Here is a 12,963-nt window from a genome sequence, read left to right on the forward strand (position 1 = left end):
ATGTGGTTACTTTTTCTGTTAGAGCTGGGTACGGGATGATTCCCTAACATAGAGTTAATTAACTTAGTCATTTATTGAGTACTTTGTACCAGTTTCTGTTTTAGGCTCAGGAAATAGAGCATTGAGCAAGACAAATATTCATCTCTGAACCTACAGTGTGGAGCGGTGGAAATTTATTTCTTTAAAGGGATATATTAAAGCTAGGCATCTAGATCCCTTTCCTAAGGGTGTGTCCGCACATACACGCCAAGTGATGGGCATCACTGAACTCACCGTGACTCATAATGGGCATGGTTTATATTTATTTAATAAACATTTGCTGAGCACCTACCGTCTGAAAAAAAGCCTCATATGTACTACGTGTTGACGGTAAAAGTTTAAATTCTTGCTCTGCCATTCCCTAGTTTAACAACTTCCTACACATTCTTTACCTCTCCACCTGAGTCTCTCGTCTATACAATAGGTGTATTACCTACTGCGTAGATGGGACACAGGAAGTAAAGAAGCTGAAGTGTAGTGTCTGGCCCAGTGCCTGCAGTTACAGAGCATCTAGTGAATTCCTGCTGTTGTTGTTGCCTTAGAAAGTTGCTCTAAAGTTCTGAGCGTACAGGTGGGGAAATAGAAACAAGGGCCGTATTATCTGAACGTAATACGTAAAAGTTAAAGATGGTCTAAGACTCCAGTTGTGATGTAAATCATCCCTAAAAAGAGCAGGTTTGAGGATATTAACCGGCTGGTAGTCTGTGGTCCTTTATGAACCGGGACCCCTGGAGGATGAAAGCTGTGAATCCTAGCTTCTGTGACTTTCTTGGCACCTGGAGGGCAGGTGAGTGAAAGAATGTCCTGCCCAGAAGAAACACACACACAATTTTGCTTCCAGTTTCAGGGGGTTTGGGTCCATCCTTGGTCTAGAGACTTGGACCTGGTCCTTGCTCCTGGCCCAGGAGAAGTAAACAGGAAACTTTCCAGGGAGCGCAACTGGGCTTAGTGGGCCACTGAAGGGGGGCTGGCCGCTGTAGATGAGGCCTCAGTGAAGAGCGTCCGGGTTTTGCTGCTGGTCCCGGCTGTCGTGTAGTCGCTGCCGTTGACGGCAGCACGGGCCTGGTTAGAGAACCGAGCTGAGGCTGGCACTGTAAACGTGGAACCTTTTGCAAAAGAGCCTTCAGTATCGAGATCCCTGGGGCAGCGGCCGGCCGAGCGCCCCAGGTCGCCTGGAGTGAGGCCCCTGGGGCTGAGCGCTAAGAGTTTGTCTTCTCCGTTTCCCTTTTCTGTGCCTATGGGCATTTCCATCTTGTGTATTTCGTAATTTGGTCAAGTTCCTTATTTTCCTTGTATATTTAGTTGCCTTTGAAAGCGATCCCTGTGTGCAGTTTGTGCTGATTGGATCATTTCTGGTTATTTATAGTGTGGTTACTCTTTAACATTATTTTTTAGCGATAGACTTGGTTTATTGTAAAAAAATAAAGCTTTTCTATTTAAAACAATGATTTAATGGTTGGCTGTGTGTACGTAATAGTGGTAAACTATTATTTCTATGATTCATTCAAATATGATGAAGGTGTTTACAGCAATAAAAAAACGTAACTGTCACTATCTCTACTCACAGATTAAATAGGTTAAAAACTTCCGGACATTAATTTTTATGTGTCTTAGGCTTCCTGAATCTTTGTGAAATTTAGTTACATTGAAGTTGTAGATTGTTTCTGGGTCGGATTACAAGACCCATCAGGAAACAGGCTGAAGTGACGTCAGTAGCAACTTGGGGGGGAATTAGAATGTAGGTAGCTTAAACCCTTGTGTCCTTCCTGTTTCCTTAGTGACTTTCCCCCTCTTCCTTGCATGAACATTTTGAAAGATGTGATACCCAAAAGTCTTCCGTGATTTTCCTAAATTATTTCAGTACACATGTCATGCCACAGGTCTGTTCCGACTCTAACCAGGCTTGTGTCCCAGACACTGGGGGCACCTTGAATAAGACAGAGACCCCGTGGGCTGGAGGGAAGCGGCTAAGAGGTCGAGGGTGAATGGGCCACCTCCATCCCGGTGTGGGGTCTGGTTGACATGCTGCAAAGATGGCTCTCCCTGCTGTGCAGCAGGGAGACTGGACTCCAGGAGGAGAGGTTTGGGGTGGGCAGGAGTGGAGACACAGACCCTGGTCAGAGGCCGCAGCCGCTCTGCTGTGACTGGCCAGGGCTCGCGGTGCTGGATGTAGGGCTGCTGGGCAGAGGAAGTGGGGATCACAGTGGGGCGTCTGGCTGGAGCAGGTGGGCGGGTGGCGCCGTTTCCTGAGATGGGAAGACGTGTGGACGAGCAGGATGGGGTGGGGCGGAAGCCCCGTTCTGTGTCCCACGGGCTAGGTTTTCAGTGCCCGGGAGGCGTCAGGTGGAGAAGTTGAGAATGAGTAAACGAGTCTGCAAGCAGGTGGTTCTCTTTGTTTTATTTTTCTAATGAGCACAGAGTTCACTGAACACCTGCCCTCCCCTCACCTAGTGTGAGCCGTCAACATTTCCCATGTTTAACACACACGTGCACGCGCACAGCACAATTTCAAAGACAATGACAGATGTCATGACCCGTCACCTCTAAATATTTACGCCTGCGTCGCCCACGTAACGCCAGTGCCGTTTTCACACCTCACAAGGTCGATAGTCATTGTTTTATACCATCTACTACCCAGTCCGTATTCCCATGTCCCCCGGATGTTCTAAAGGTGACTTTTATGGCTGCGTGTTTTTCCAAACCAGCACCCAGCCATGCTCCTGTGTTGCATTCAGTGACGTTTTTCTGTCTCTAAGCTATAGCAGTCCTTCCTACCGCACAGTTTCTATTACGGCACTGAGATTTGGAAGAGATCGGGCCAGACAGGTGCCTGTAGAACCCTGGATTTAGATGATTCGTTGTATTTATTTATGGTAATTAAAAATTTTTATATAATTTTAAACTTGCAGGAAAATTGCAAGATGAGTGCTAAGAGCTCCTTGTGTGCCCACCCAGCTTTACCCAGAACCCCCAGTTGTTCACATTTTGCCCCATTTGTTCTGTCTCTCGCAGTCTCAACCATTTGATGGTAAACTGTGGGCACCATGCCCCTTGATACCCAAACACTTCGGTCTGTGATTTTAAAGAATATTACATTATCTTACGTAACCAGAATACAATGGCCCAAATCAGGACACTTAACATTGCTGTAATACTCTTATCTAATTCAAATTTTGCCTCATGTCCCAATAACACCCTCTACACCATTTTCCCCCGTCCAGCCCCACTGCAGGATCACTGGTGACACAGTTGTTGTGAGGTGACATTTTGGGGTCATGACCTTGAACCCTAGCCAGGCTCTGGGGCTGTGGGGCAGTCTCTCACTCTGTGCTCCCCTCTCCTGTGTCGTGTCACCATCACAGTCATTGGGCAGGACGGTGGCGCTGCCCCCCTGCTTTGTCTTCCCTCCTCCACCTGAAGACGGGCTGGGGGCCGCCCCGCACCCACTTGTCCTTGCGCACCAGCCCCAGTTATCAGGTGCAGCTGTAGTATTACTTCTCCCTTTCCTGTGCAGTAGGAATTCTGTCCTTTTTATTTTAAATTTATTTTATTGAAGTATAGTTGATTCACAATGTTGTGTTAATTTCTGCTGTAGAGCCAAGTGACTCAGGTGTATATATATGTATATACACATATATATACACACACGTATATATATATATATACACATACATTCTTTTTCATATTCTTTTCCATTATGGTTTATCACAGGTTACTGAATATAGTTCCCTGTGCTATACAGGGAACTGTAACCCTATATAGGGTTAGGACCTTGTTTATCCATCCTATATGTAATAGTTTGCATCTGCTAACCCCAAGCTCCCACTCCATCAATCCCCCACCCCCACCCCCTTGACAACCACCAGTCTGTTCTCTATGTCTGTGAGTCTGTTTCTGTTTTGCAGATAAGACTGTTCTTTTGTAAGAACAGCATTTCGTCTATTTCTCCCATTTATTTATCACATTCTGATCAGTGAAGATGGTAGTTTTTAAAAGCTTGTTGAGACTTCCATTGTGACCTCTTATGTGGTCAATTTTTTTAAATCCTGTGTTTATTTGGAAAGGATGTGTGTTTGGCGAATTCCGTATGTTTATTAGGTTGAGGTTACGAATTGTGGTTCAGGCCTTTCCTGTCCTCTCTTGTCTGTCAGACCTGTGGTTCTGAGAGCCCCCGTGGCATCTCCCGCCGTGACTGGCCTTGTCCCATGTCTGTGGGGCTCTCAGCGTGGCTGAGTGTCGGGGGCACATCCTCCCACCTGGGCCCCGAGGTTTGTCACCCCGCTTGGTTTCATTAACCCTTTTCCTTTAAGTCTCTCGTCTCTCTGTACAGATGACACCAGTTTTCTTCCTCTTCCTGACTTCCTGGTATAATTTCTTGACATGTAATTGGAACAGTCTTTCTTTTTTCCTACTAAAAATAGTTTTTATCATTGACCTTCTCCTATTTACAAATTTAATGTGAATATCCAACTTTGACCAGAGGTCATCTCAGGGTGTCTGATGAGTTGTGAAAATCCCTTCAAACTCAGCTATTTCGCTTACGTTTCGTTGAAATAGACGCTACTTGAGAGAGCAGAGTAACAATTACTAGCTTCCCTTTGAGGCAGTCAAGGGCGGGAGGTGTCCACTTGTCTCCCTCTTTCACTGTCACCCCAAGTTCCCATGAACTGAGTCCCAGGGACCTCGTGAGAGTCTAGATTGAGCTACACCTTAACCCCACTGCTGGCAGGGTCCTCAGCTAAGGAGGGCTACCCCTGGAGGGCCACACCAGAACCACTTGGAGCCACGTTTAGAGTTTGAAAAAAACATGTTTTATATTTTCTTCACATTTTATTTATGAAATAAGTCCCACTAAAGCCAGATAATTCTCACGTTTCATGTCTAAATAAAAGAGGGCTCAAAAACTGTTATCTGCAAGGAATCCGCCCAAATCAAGAAACACAGAAAACAATGTAGGTGCCAAAGGTCTTTATTTCCAATAAGCGAAAAACCAAGTCGCATATAATCTTGATTTTATTTTATTTTTTAAACATTGTAAATTTCACCATACTGCGTGATTTTGCTGCTCAAAGTGGGGTCAACTGATCAGCTGCACACACGTCAGCTGGGGCCTCCTTAGAAAGGTGGCATTCCGGGTCCCACCTAGGCCTGCTGAATTAGAATCTGCTTTTAAACAAGATCCCCAGGGCGAGCCTGTGCACATTACGGTCTGTGTTGATGTCAGGCTGAGAATCTTCTCAAAGATTTTATCGATATCATCCTATATATTTAGTAGTTGTATAATTTTCTTTTTAAATGTAGGTATTTCGATGATCTGAAACTAATTTTTATGTTAGGTGTGAGAAAAAGTGCTCTTTTTTTTCCCCCCACACCTGATACCTTTTCTTGAGTAAGTGGTCCATCATTGTCCTACTGGGGACATATTAAGTCGACAAAAAGAAAAGCAAATTTATATATATATTGACTTTTTCCTTTTTTTTTTTTGAAAGTTTTTTGGTTGTGCCACGTGGCATGTGAGATCTTCGTTCCCCTACCAGGGATTGAACCTGCACCCCCTGCAGTGGAAGCACAGAGTCTTAACCACTGGTCCTCCAGGGAAGTGCAGGATGATCTTACCTTGTTCAAAGAAAAGAGACTGCAGAAGAAATGAATAGCACTCCATAGATGTCTGAGCTCTGACAGAATGAGCGATTCAGAGCCTGATGGAAGAAAACTGTGCCTAAATCACAGGCCTTTCTTTAAAGCACGTGGTTCCCATACAGAAAACAGCCACTGGTTGAGATGGGGGTAAGGGTGAGAGGTGGGTACAGTCATCATTTTGAGCCTGCAAAACTAATTCTTCTAAAGACCACGTATTCTATGATACCATTTATAGGACGTACCCAGGGTCGGCAAACCCATAGGGACAAAAAGAAGGTTAGTGTTTAGGGAGTGCTAATGGGTATGGGATTCTTTGGGGTGATGAAAATGTTCGAAAACTGGTTGTGGTGATGGCATGTGAACCCACTACCACTGAAGAGCGCACTTTAAAAGGATGAACCCACATGGCACGTGCATTCCAGCTCATCAGTGGCCAGTGTTTGTCCAGTGCATTGATTACACGAGCCCTGCCGGTTGTAGGAGGAACCGTGCACCACGTGTATTGATTTACCTGCCTGAGTTTTCACCTACGTACAGCCTGCCTTGTCACACCTGTATTTGGGGCCGCTGTCTCACCTGTCTACTGTTCGGGCTTACTGCAGGCCTCGTGTCCCGAGAAGGGGGGGACCGCAGGGCACCCCGTGGATATGTGGACTGGTGGTGAAGCGTTACCTAGAGAGGTGTCTCTTGCATGCGCCCTGATACCCGGCCAGGCCCCGGGCGGCCCCGCGGACACTCGACACAGGTGTGTCTGACCCTCGGACACTGGACTCGGGCGTTTGGCCCCTTGGACATTGGGATCCGGGCGGCCCGGCCCTGCGGACACTCGACCCGGGTGGTCTGGGCCCTCAGGCACTGGACTTGGACGACCTGGCCCCGCGCGCCGCGCCCCCGCCACCAGAACCCCGCGTCCCCAACATGGGCGCGCAGCTCGGGACGGGGCGCCGCGGCGGGGGCGGGGCGGGCGGTGGGTGTGGCCCGCCTTCGGGGTGGGGCCTCCGGGAGGGGCGGGGCGGGGCGGGGCGTGGTGGGGCCGGGGAGGGTCCGCCATTGCGGGCGGGCGGCGCAGCCCCGCCGCGGCCGTCGTTTTGTGCGTACCCGACCACCCGGCCTGGCCCAGCCGGCCCGCCCGCGCGCCACACGCCTTTGGCGCAGGCATGTCGGGCCCCGGGCAGCAGGAGCCGCCGCAGGCGGGCGGGCCGGCGGGCCCCGAGGGCGCGGACGAGGCGCCCTGCGAGGCGGGGCTGAGTTTCATGACCAGCGAGCTGAGCCTTGTGGAGATGACGGAGATCGAGTACATGCAGCTGCAGCACATCGTCTACTCGCACATGGAGGCGGCGGCGTCCGACGGCGAGCTCGAGACGCGCGTCAACTCTTGCTTCCTGGCGGCGGCGGCGCCGGGCGCAGCGGCGGGGGGCTTCGCTGCGGTCGTGGGCGCGGCGGCGGGGTCGCGCCGCCCGTGTACCCGGTGCTGTGCCGCCTGCGCTGGCCGATGGTGGCTTCGCGGGCGCCAACCAGTGCCTGGGCCACATCGACTTCCAGGAGCTGCGCATGATGCTGCTGAGCTAGGCGGGCGCGCCCCGCGCCACCGAGAGGACGCCGGGCGCCGACGGGCCGGGCGCCGGCGCACCCCGGCCCAAGTCGCCCGACGGCGCCGACAAGGAGAACGTGGAGGGCGCGACCGAGGTGCGGGCCAAGTGGGCGGTGCGCGTCCGCCTGGAGGACGGCTTCAACAGCATAGCAGCCGAGCCCCCGCCAGCCCCGCGCGGTGCGGATCCCCCCGAGCCTGGCATGGCGCTCAACAAGTGGGTGCATCCCCCAGGGAGCGGGCCCGGCTGGATCAGGGTGTAGACCAGGGTCCTGTGCAGAGAAGCAGCAGGCTGTGTGCGGGTATAGACCAGGGTCCTTGCAGAGAAGCACCATCGTGGGTCTGGGTGTAGACCAGGGTCCTCAGCAGAGGCCAGCGGCCTGTATCCGGGTGGAACCAGGGGCCTCTGCAGGGAGGCACTAGCCTGGGTCCGGGTGTAGACCAGGGTCCTGTGCAGAGAAGCACCAGCCTCGGTCTGGATGTAGACCCGGGTTTTCTGCAGAGGCCAGCGGCCTCACTGCAGCTTGCATCTTAACAGGGAGCAGACCTCAGTGGGTGTGGAGGCTGAGCTGAAAGTTTGTGTGCTCTGTGCAGGCACAGCAAGCAGATATTAAGTACACAGCCTGCAGCATTACCTTTGCGTTGTGCGCTCTGCGTCTGCATGTGGAAGAGAGATGAGTTGAGATAAGTGCACACGTGTTCCTGAGGAACAAAGGTTTTGTCCCCAAATCACCCACCTAAATGTCAGGAGAGACCTCTGCTTCCCCCTCTGTTGACTCAGGTTGAGGCTGACCTGATCTTGCACAGATGCATCCCCTGGGAGGACAGACGTCATGTTGTGAGGCTTTGAGTGTAAAATGCAGCTTCATCCTTCAGCCAGACTGCCAGCCCATAAGTGATCTCGCAGCAACAACTATCGGAGAGGAGTAGCCTATCTGCTAGGGTGTCTCCTCAGCTTTCTGTCTGTCCCCACCCTGTAGTTTTCCCCATTTTGCCCATAGTCGTCAGATTTTGGAGGATGGCCAAAAAAACAGAGATTGGTGTCAGAAGTGTAATGGGAAGGGAGGTGTAACTAAAAGATGACACACAGCCACACCTTTCAATGTGAGGAAGAAAGTTTGAACTTGTCCCCTACGACACTAGCTGATAATTGTTTTGTAGAGACTTCCATGATGGGGGGCATTCATGGTAACAGATTTGAGTTCCTATCCAGAAAATCAAATGTTAGCCATTAGAGTGTGATAGCGATTGTGGTGTTTCAGGAAACTTACCTGCCACATACTCTTCATGTGTTTCTGGGTTTCTTTTGTCTTGGCAGTTTGGTAACTCTTATTCGCCATCCATCCGAATTAATGAGTGTTCCACTTCATCAGCAACAAAACAAATGTAGAACATGAGTGAAAAATAAAACAGCTGCTGCAACTACTGCTCTTCAATTTACATACCCTCTGTTAACTGCAAATAGTTGCTCTACTAGTGGAAATTCTAATCTTTCACAAACACAGTAGGGAAAATGATTTGCGAAGCTTTGCTCTTTTGTGTTAAATGGATAAATTGTATTTTAGTTAGGTCCCAAGGCTGTTTTTGTCTTTCATTGAGCTCGATAACTTGTTAAAATCGAGAGTATTTATGTGGTTCGGGGATATTTAAAAATCCTTAGTGCACCTAAAGTTCTTCAAGTTCATGTGAATAACTTTGACGTTACTTCTATTAAAGTGCATTTTATTTGTGCGTAGAGAGGAGATTGTCACCTGTTGATAACGTTCCTGTTGCTTCATTGTTTTCCAGAGTTGTAGTAACTCACGTTCTGTACTTGAAGCTGCCAAGCATCAGGATATTGGATTGCCGAGAGCATTTTCTTTCTGTTATCAGAAGTAAATTGAATCCACTAAACAGACTTTGGGTAGTAGAAACAAAGCTTTGCCTGAGCAGGTTCGGATTAAAGTAGGAGGTAAGCGATAAAACAGAAGCTGGCAGGTGCTTTCTCCTCCTGCCTGATGTCTCTGCCCCCCTTTTTTTTTTGGCCACGGGTGGGGGAGGCGAGAGAGGTGGTTTATAAACAAATGAAAGGATCTCGGAAGCCTGCTTGCATCTTAGGAATCCTTCTGTCCCTCTGCCCAGTCACCTCACTTGGAACATCCTTGCAAATTTTGAACATCACGTTTATACTTGGCCTGGAAACGTTGAGTTTAGGGGCTGCTTTTTCCTAACAGTAACCTCCTTAAACAGAAACATGATAGACTTAGGTACATTTTCGTTAACTGACAGCAAATTTAGGGTTTTGTTTTTTTTCACTCTTATTTCATACTTCATGAGTGAGGCAGGAGTCTGAAATCCGCTCAGAGCTTTAGGGGACCATCTGCAGATGGGCAAAGGATTGAGTTGGGAGCAAGAGGCCATAAGGTGATACAGACAGTCTTAGAAAGAAAGAAATTTCTGAAGGCAAACTTTGCTTACCCCTGACGTTAACCCTCAATCCGTTTTTCCTGGAAAACATTCTTTTTCGAGTTATCCAACAATAACACAGCTTACACTCAGCTTTTCAAGAGCTGACAAAGGGTAGGGATAGAGCTCTCCTTCTTTCTCCCACGCCAGTGATTAATTTTCCATTGTTCTTATGACATTGTTCGTGAAAGTATATGTTAGCATTTGTAAGGTATAAAGGTTAAAATTAAAATAGTCCCTGTACTGACTACTCAGCTGAAGAACCAAAATATTACCAATACTTGTGAATTCCTCTCTATGTCTTTTGCAAAGTTATCACCATTCTGAAATGTGTGTTAAGTGATTCTTTCATCGTAGAGGGTTTGGCTTTGTACGGTACCTCGGGAATGCACATCACCACAGGTACTTCTTAGACGCCTGCTGTACTGTGATAGAAATTTGACATATTTCTGTAGCACAGGTCAAAGCTATGACGTGATGACTCCTTTTGTGGGGGGAATCTCACTTGTAAGGTGAGGGCGTGTTTAATCCTAAACCACTTAGGTTCTGTCCTCTTCTGAGCATTGCAGTTAGAATATCAGTTGTCATCTGAGAATAATTGCATATCAAGAAAATCTTTTGGAGAAAATATTTCTAGGTTTGTTTTTTTTTTCCCCTTCTGAATATCAGAAAAATGAAACAACTTCTTGGTTTTTTTATTCCTAGATGACAGTTAAAATGGCTCTTGATTTAAAAGGGGGACTTTTGATTGTATTGCTGTATAAGCTGTATTGATTACATAATGCCTGGGGTGCTTTTTATTTGCGGTACGTGGGCCTCTCACTGTTGTGGCCTCTCCCGTTGCGGAACACAGGCTCCGGACGCGCAGGCTCAGTGGCCATGGCTCACGGGCCCAGCCGCTCCGCGGCATGTGGGATCTTCCCGGACCGCGGCATGAACCCGTGTCCCCTGCATCAGCAGGCGAACTCTCAGCCACTGCGCCACCAGGAAAGCCCTCTGGGGTGTTTTAATTTAGTTTATGTTCAGTTGTATAGTTTGAAACCTAGAGCCTTGTGCCGGATGTTTCTATGGAATTTTGGAGTGCTTCTTGTTTGGTTCTGTGTGCTCCTTACCCATTGATGTTTATATCTTGGATCAAAAATACCGAAAAATATATTCAGCATTCACGAGGGTAAGTTTAGAAGAATCAAAAAATTAAAATACCGCTTTTTCCTTCTTTTGCAAAGAAGAAGCGCTATGTAAACAAGCAATAAATAAGAGGAGTCGGAGTAGGATCCGTCAGTTGGACACAAACATAGAAGGAAGAACCCTTGGAGAGCTCCGGAATGTGGGTGAAGGCTCCACAGCAGCGCAGGGTGCTTGGCCGTCGGTGGAGTCGCCCCAGGCCGCCCTCGGGGAGCAGAGGCAGAGCGGGCCCCCACGGGGCAGGTCCAAGCGGAGGGAGAGGCACAACCGCATGGAAAGAGATAGAAGGTAATGCGTGCTGTCGGTGGTATACAGTTGTCCTAGACGCCAAGCTGGTGAGAGTGAGTGCTGGTAACAGGCACCTTTTTGTAGAAAACAATGGTGTAGGCACTTCTGTGTTCAAGGGAGGGAAAGCTGGCAAGAGTCAATGGTCACCTTGCTTTGCTAGGTGGATGGGGGTAGCCAAGACCACCCCCAGGTTTGATGATTCATTAGGAGGACTCATGGCTTTGATTTATTTTGGGCAAAGAACCCAGCAAAGTCAGCAGAGGCACATGCGGAGAAGTCTAGGGGCCCCAGGCGCCAGCTCCCCAGAACACCTCTCAGTGGAGCCACTCAGGATGCCTGTCACCCCCCAGCACTGGTGACATGTTCCCGGACAGCAAAGCTCCTTAGAGACTCGGGGCCGTGGATCCTACTGGGGGCTGGTTGTGGGGGGTATTCCCTAGGTGGCACGCGGCCAAATCCCAGACGCCCAGAAGGAAAGCTGGTGTTTAGCATAAGCCAGTGACCAATGGTGGTGGGAACCCCCCCGAAATCTAAGTTCCCAGGTGCTGGCCGGGGCCGCCTTCCTGGGAGGGAGTCCGCCTGCACACTGGGTTACTCAGTTTTGCTTGGTTCTTTTAAGGATATTGAAGAAGGAGGAAGTTACAGCTTATGTAAGTTGTTTTATCTGTGGATTTTATTTGTGCTGTTCTGTGTAGAAGCAAAAGGTGGTTACATTTTCTGTTAGAGCTGGGTACGGGATGATTCCCTAACATAGAGTTAATTAACTTAGTCATTTATTGAGTACTTTGTACCAGTTTCTGTTTTAGGCTCAGGAAATAGAGCATTGAGCAAGACAAATATTCATCTCTGAACCTACAGTGTGGAGCGGTGGAAATTTATTTCTTTAAAGGGATATATTAAAGCTAGGCATCTAGATCCCTTTCCTAAGGGTGTGTCCGCACATACACGCCAAGTTATGGGCATCACTGAACTCACCGTGAATCATAATGGGCATGGTTTATATTTATTTAATAAACATTTGCTGAGCACCTACCGTCTGAAAAAAAGCCTCATATGTACTACGTGTTGACGGTAAAAGTTTAAATTCTTGCTCTGCCATTCCCTAGTTTAACAACTTCCTACACATTCTTTACCTCTCCACCTGAGTCTCTCGTCTATACAATAGGTATATTACCTACTGCGTAGATGGGACACAGGAAGTAAAGAAGCTGAAATGTAGTGTCTGGCCCAGTGCCTGCAGTTACAGAGCATCTAGTGAATTCCTGCTTTTGTTGTTACCTTAGAAAGTTGCTCTAAAGCTCTGAGCGTACAGGTGGGGAAATAGAAACAAGGGCCGTATTATCTGAACGTAATACGTAAAAGTTAAAGATGGTCTAAGACTCCAGTTGTGATGTAAATCATCCCTAAAAAGAGCAGGTTTGGGGATATTAACCGGCTGGTAGTCTGTGGTCCTTTATGAACCGGGACCCCTGGAGGATGAAAGCTGTGAATCCTAGCTTCTGTGACTTTCTTGGCACCTGGAGGGCAGGTGAGTGAAAGAATGTCCTGCCCAGAAGAAACACACACACAATTTTGCTTCCAGTTTCAGAGGGTTTGGGTCCATCCTTGGTCTAGAGACTTGGACCTGGTCCTTGCTCCTGGCCCAGGAGAAGTAAACAGGAAACTTTCCAGGGAGCGCAACTGGGCTTAGTGGGCCACTGAAGGGGGGCTGGCCGCTGTAGATGAGGCCTTAGTGAAGAGCGTCCGGGTTTGGCTGCTGGTCCCGGCTGTCATGTAGT

At 48.6% G+C, this 12,963-nt stretch overlaps 1 pseudogene across 1 annotated transcript; it reads left to right on the forward strand.

Moving 5' to 3' along the window:
• Positions 1-6,836: 6,836 nt before the first annotated feature.
• Positions 6,837-11,189, forward strand: LOC307053290 (transcription factor-like 5 protein; annotated as a pseudogene). The gene is made up of 4 exons: positions 6,837-7,484; positions 8,586-8,771; positions 9,064-9,218; positions 10,939-11,189. The product of its transcript is annotated as a transcription factor-like 5 protein (transcript).
• The last annotated feature ends 1,774 nt before the right edge of the window (positions 11,190-12,963 follow it).

This window comes from Hyperoodon ampullatus (genome assembly GCF_949752795.1).
Source record: "Hyperoodon ampullatus genome assembly, chromosome: 5".
NCBI lineage: Eukaryota > Metazoa > Chordata > Mammalia > Artiodactyla > Ziphiidae > Hyperoodon > Hyperoodon ampullatus.